Source organism: Canis aureus, chromosome 6 (assembly GCF_053574225.1).
Source record: "Canis aureus isolate CA01 chromosome 6, VMU_Caureus_v.1.0, whole genome shotgun sequence".
Classification (NCBI taxonomy): Eukaryota; Metazoa; Chordata; class Mammalia; order Carnivora; family Canidae; genus Canis; species Canis aureus.
This window is the reverse complement of record NC_135616.1, coordinates 80775705-80782345: the sequence shown is the minus strand read 5'-3', so window position 1 is coordinate 80782345 and position 6641 is coordinate 80775705. Positions and strand designations below refer to the sequence as shown.

Here is a 6641-nt window from a genome sequence, read left to right as displayed (position 1 = left end):
ACCCTATCACCCTAAACCTAATTCTTCACGGTAACACCGCAAAATGCTCACTCTAACACCCTAACAGCTTAACTGCCTAACCCCATAACCCTGTAACTCTAACCCTAACCCCTATCCCTAACCCCTGCATCTAACCCTATCCCTAACCCGTAACCGTATCCTGAGCTTAATCTATGCACTGAGTATGTATTAATAATTGTATTAATAATTTTTTTCTCCTCTGCTGAGATAGGTTCTCTCCCTAATATTAGAAGGTATTTGAGGGATCCCTGGGTGGCGCAGCGGGTTGGCGCCTGCCTTTGGCCCAGGGCGCGATCCTGGAGACCCGGGATCGAATCCCACGTCGGGCTCCCGGTGCATGGAGCCTGCTTCTCCCTCTGCCTGTGTCTCTGCCTCTCTCTCTCTCTCTCTCTCTGTGACTATCATAAATAAATAAAAATTTTAAAAAAAGAAGGTATTTGAAATTTCCAATCACGGAATTCTTAATTCTCTGTTTTATGTACATCGCATTTCCATTGTGCCTCAAGGGGTCCCTGCCTGCCCACTGATCCTTGGCATGCCCACCTATGGGTGGTCTGTCACCCTGGCCTCCCCATAAGATACCAGGGTGGGTTCCCCAGCCACAGTGCCTGGAACCCCCAGCCCCTTCTCCAAAGAGGGACAGCTGCTGGCTTAGTATGAGGTGCAAAACCCACAGCCATCCCCAGGATGGGCGGGGTTGGGGACCGCACTTCTCCCATAGTTTCTGAATGCAGATGCCAGGCATGGTGAGTTCTGGCTGGGTCGATTCCACCCGTATGTGTCCATTTGGATTATGGTTAGGCCCCAGGGCCTCATCGAATCTAGGGTTCTGGGTCATGCAGTCTAGAGCCTCTGAGGTCCTGCCGGCTCCTGCAGACAGGAGTTTGTCCAATCTCCAGTCTCCTCTGGGCAAGGAGGCACTGGCACCAGAAGTGCCTGCCGCATCCTCCCCAGCTCTGCCCTCTCCCCTACAGATCTGCTCCTGGACGGGGGCCACTGAATCAAGGACCTGAAGGTGCCCTATGCCTTCCAGGGCAACCAGTGGGTGGGTTTTGATGACGTGCAGAGCTTCAAAGCCAAAGTAAGGCCCAGCCCTGCCGGGAGGGGTGGTCCAGGATGGGCCCAAGCCTGACGATGACACTGAATGATGGCATTCAGAACCTCTCAAAGAGGAGTCTCCTTTAAAATATCTCAACATTTCACAGATCTTCATGGGATAGTATTTTGTATTTTCACCACTGATTGAATAAGAAAAGACACAATCGCAAACAGTTGTTCTACGTTGAGTACCACTCTTGAAAGTATTTGAATTTTATTACATATCTGTATTTAATAAAATGCAAATTCCACAGATACATGAAGAGGAGAAAGACATACAGGGCAGTATTTTATTCAGCTCACTGACAATATTTGGGGGCATGTTCAAATTATAGACATTTTGATTTATTTACATAACATTCCCTCCACCTCAATTCCTGCCCAATATTGGTGACTCAAAACTAGTGCATTTACGTATTTCATGCCTCTCTCCCTCATGAGATCATGAACTCCTGCAAAGGCACCTGCACTTGTTCGTCTGGACAGGTCATATCCATTATGATGCAGGGTAGATAGTGGCAGGTCTTCCTGGAGGTGTAGACAAAGGGCTCTGGGAGGATTGAGAAGGGAGCATGATCCTGGTTGGAGGAGTTGGGAAAAGGGATCTTTGGGAAAGCCTGAAAGCAGAGAATGTGGGCAGGCCCCAGACCAGCCCCCTACCTTTTAGTCCTGGCCTCTCGGCAGGGCAGGCCATAACCCCCAGGCAGGCTTAGGAGGCAGGGAAGCCCCCTTAAAAGGAACACACAGTCATTCACTGGGGACGACTTCGGGATCTAGTGGAGGAGAGAAGGCCCTCAAGGGAGGACAAAGACATAAAGGCAGGAAATTGTTCAGATCTCTGGGAAGCTAAGTCATCCCTAAGGTAACTGAATTCATTACAACTGCAGGCAGTGTCCCCAAACACAGCGGCTCAGCCCAGAAAAGATGGAGATGTTAAAGCTTCCAACCTAGGGAAGTGCACACCCATCCACTCCTCACGTCTCCACCCTCACCCTCACCCCAGGCCATGCTCCTGTTGAGACAAGAGGATTCCAGAGTCACTTATCCCATCTAAAATCTGGACCAGGGGCAGCCTGGGTGGCTCAGCAGTTTAGCGCTGTCTTCACCCCAGGGTGTGATCCTGGAGACCCAGGATCGAGTCCCATGTCGGGCTCCTTGCATGGAGCCTTCTTCTCCCTCTGCCTCCCTCTCTCTCTTTCTCTCTCTCTCTGTCTCTCATGAAAGAAAGAAAGAAAGAAAGAAAGAAAGAAAGAAAGAAAGAAAGAAAGAAAGAAAGAAAGAAAGAAACCATTCTTTTTCCAGGCTCTTTTTCCCCTTTCTAACTGCAGCAATGCCTGTGGAGGGTATTGGTTAAGTGGGGCTTCCCTCTGGGCCCTCAGCCTGGGAGCTGCAGCTTGCTCCTCCCCTTTTTTTTTTTTTTAAAGATTTTTATTCATTCATTCATTCATTCATGAGAGACACAAAGAGAGATAGAGAGAGGCAGAGACACAGGCAGAGGGAGAAGCAGGCTCCATGCAGGGAGCCCGACGTGGGATTCGATCCCGGGTCTCCAGGATCGTGCCCTGGGCCAAAGGCAGGCGCTAAACCGCTGAGCCACCCAGGGATCCCCATTGCTCCTCCCTTTTCAAAGAGCTTTCCCTCAGCCTGCGGTGCCAAACCCACGCACCCACCCACCCACCCCCCACACACCCCCAGCCCACCCCCACCCCCCCACAACCCCACAAAACCCACCCCCCACCCCACCCCCTCCAACTCCCCCAAACCCACCCCCCCGTGGCCCTTGCCTGTGCAGGTGGGAGATGGCCACTGACTGCGCCCCGTGTTTCCTGCTGAGCTGTGCTGCAGCCATAGGTGTGGGCTGGTGTCGGGCTCTCTGCCTGGGGAACCCGGCTGCGCTCTGCCTATGGGTGGGAGCTGTGGAGCTGCTGCCGGCCTGTGGGCATTGCCTGTGGGCATTGCCTGTGGGCCTGGCCCGTGGGCTGGGATCTCTTGGGAGAGAATTGGCTGATTCCTCTGTTTCCCCAGGTCTTCCCTATATGCCTCCAGGCACCCCAGAACCTGAGGTCCCCGCCCCAGGCCAGCCTTCTGAACCCGAGCATGGGCCCCGGTTGAACAGGACGCCTTCCACCAGGGCGGAGCTGCCGGGCTCACCCTAAGCCTCGGGACGGGGACCGGAGCGTCTAGGGCTGAGCAGGTGCCCGAGGAGCCTGGTGCTCAGCTCCTCCTGCAGCTCCTCCTGCAGCTGAGCACCCAGGCCCCCCACCCGGGCCGGGGTCACTCCGCAGCCTGCCCCCCCCCCCCCGCCCCCCAGCGCTCCCTGCGGACCTCTCTGCCGCCTTCCCACATCCCAGCATCCTGCTCTCAGCCCGGGGTCCTTTAGGTCTGGCCTCTTTCACTTGCGAAATACCCCGCGGTTTGCACCCCCTGCCCCCGGCTGTGTGCCTCCCGGCGCCCCTCCAGGCTGTGACGGGCCCCGCGTGTCCCACCGCGCTCCGTGGGCCGCTTTCAGGGCCCCGTGACCTCCCGGGCGCGCTCCGGCCACCCCGCCTCCGCCCAGGTGTCATTCCCAGGACCAGCACTAGGTGGCAGCAGAGAAGAGCCTTTCTTTGCCTTGGGGTGGCGGGGGGGGGGGGGGGGGGGGGGGGGGGGAAGCAGCTGGGCCAGGCCATGGGAATCCAGACCCCAGGCAGGTAGGCAGCACTCGCTTGGAGACAAGTCCTGTTTCCCCTGCCCAGGCCTTACGTCACCTACTGCCCCTATTGCCCAGAAAAGGCAGGGACCATATTATCCTCCTTTTAGAGTTATTTAAACAGAAGGCTGATTCTAACCCAGTTCTGAGTGTAAACTGAGGCCCCAATGGGCCCAGATGGGCCAGAAGAGCACACCCGTACGGCACCCGGGGTCGCTGAGCCATCCAAATGGTCCTTGCAGCTCTGGATTGAAGCTTGCTCGTTCTGTCTGAAGAAAATCTGCACATAACCTAATGGCCCATCTTCCTTACATTCACTCAACCTGGGTTTTGGGGTGGGACTCGGGCCAGCAGCCGGAGACAAGGATGGGTGAGAGAGAGGATGTGTCTGGCCCTTTGCCCAAGTGCAGCCAGTCCCAGATCCCTAGAAAAGTGGCTTCCCCACTTCTACACCCTGCCTGTCCTCAGGCCTTTACGATCTGTTCTTCTTCAGGCCCAGAGCAAGGTCTGCTCTTGCACACATTCCCTTCCTTTGAGGTCTCAACTCAAGGAAACATGCTACGTACATGCCTGACAAGAGCCTCCTGACTGCTCAGAATGGGCTCTGGGTGGTAGTTTCCTTCAGGGGAGTTCGGAGCTGCCTTCTGGCTCGGCCCCTAATAGCTGTGTGACTTTAAGCAAAGAACCTCATCATCTCATCTGTCACGTGGAGTCAACCCCTCCTCTTCACAATCGGCACTCACTCCTTTCCTCCCTCTTCCCCTCTCTGTCCTTTCTTTACCTCAGTGGGCCAGGTGAGTTGAGAATCTAGCAGAGAGGGGCATCTGGGTGGCTCAGTCGGTTAAGCATCAGGCTGCTGGTTTCTGCTTAGGTCATGACCTCAGAGTTCAGAGATGGAGCTCCGTATAGGGCTCTGCGCTCAGAAAGGAGTCTGCTTCTCTTCCTCTCCCTCTGCTCCTCCCTCCCCACCCTACTCTCTCTCTCTTAAATGAATAAGTCTTTAAAATAAAAAAGAAAAAAATTAAAAATAAAATAAAAAAGAATTTAGCAGAGAGTCTCCTTGTGCCAGAATGAATGTCCAAAGCCAAAGTCTCCCTAAATACTCAGTATGGCATCGGCACTCAGGACAGTATTAACAATGACCCCTCTCTGGTCTCCAAACCCATGGTCCCTGTGTCAGCTCAGCCCAGCACCACCTGTCACTGGTCTTCTCACTGGTATCCCTGCTCCCTGCTCATCCCCTGTCAAGGCCAACTTCCACACAGCCACCAGCTTGATCTTTCCAAATTTTGGATCGAATCCTAACATTTCCTGTGCTTAATAAACTACTAAAAGCTTCTCCTGGAGGGAAAACCAAGTCCCATCATCAGTACAGAGTCAAAACCCTTTATCAGGCCCCAGCCTCATCTCCTGGTCTCATTTAGTTTCATCCCAGTCTAATATGGTGGTCAGACCCCCAAATGCCAGTGTTGACCTCAGCCATGCCACTTTCTCACGAGAAACCCTCAGATGTCTATCATCACCACCCTGAGATTTGAGCTCCAGCCCCAAACCCAATACTACTTTTTTTTTTTTTTGATATTTTTTTTTTAAGAAGAGGTGGACAGAGGGAGGAGAGAATCTCAAGCAGACTCCCCAATGAGCATGGAGCCCAATGTGGGGTTCAACCCTATCACCCTGAGATCATGACCCAAACTGAAATCAAGAGTCAAATACTGGGGATCCCTGGGTGGCTCAGCAGTTTAGCGCCTGCCTTTGGCCCAGGGAGCGATCCTGGAGCCCCGGGATCAAGTCCCACGTCGGGATCCAGGCATGGAGCCTGCTTCTCCCTCCTCCGGTGTCTCTGCCTCTCTCTCTCTCTCTCTCTCTCTATGTCTATCATGAATAAATAAATAAATAAATAAAATCTTAAAAAAAAAAAGAGTTGAATACTTAACTGACTGAGCCACCCAGGTGCCCTAGCAAATACTACTTTTTAAAATATACTTTCTCCCTTGACCCATCAGACTGCCCCACTAGCCCCCCACACTTCACTTATAGACTAGATGATGCACCCCTGCATGTAGCAGGCCTTTCAAGTCAGGTACAAATGTCCCTTGAATTATTGTTGGGTGGGCTCTGAGCAGTATCATTTGAAAGGAATTTTTGTATCATTTGTGTTGGGGTGGCTTAACCCATGAATGTTTGGCTACTCTCCCTAACAGCGTTGACCACTCTCAGCCCCACAACATGTACAGATCCCTCTGGATCTCTCTCTGAGCACATTCACAGCATCCACACCATGACTGATACACCTGCCGGAGCCCCAGACAAATACTCAACCCCATCCCTTCTCCCAACTGGGACCCAGCTCTCCTGGTGGGCCCAGAGGCCCCTGCCCCCACATGTATCCACTTCCAAATATGCCACCGCCTCCCTAAGCAATAGGAGCTGAAACTCTTGTTTTTATTTTGTTTTAATTATCAAATCTACCACGTAGACAAAAGAGTGTTTAAAATATGTATGTTAAGTATCTCCCATGAATCCATGACCCAGGTAAGGAAACACAATGTTACCAGTACTTTCAAAGCTACTGATGCATCCTTTCCCTAATGTTACAGCCTTCCAGCTAGATTTTGGTTTTTCATTCCCTCATTTTACCAACTGTGTGTATATTCCTAAACAAGATATTGTTTAATCCAGACTGTCTTTGACCTTCCATAAGTAGAAACATACGGTGGTGTTTTCTGTGGCTCATTTCTTGTCTTCAGTTAGTTGGAACTCACTCCTTTTCGCTGCTGTAGAGGATCCCACCATGTGTCTATACCACGACTTATGCTGTGCTATCGGTAGG

At 52.4% G+C, this 6641-nt stretch overlaps 1 pseudogene; it reads left to right on the top strand.

The window, feature by feature from the left end:
• Positions 1-527: 527 nt before the first annotated feature.
• Positions 528-3275, top strand: LOC144316585 (chitotriosidase-1-like; annotated as a pseudogene).
• Positions 3276-6641: the final 3366 nt, after the last annotated feature.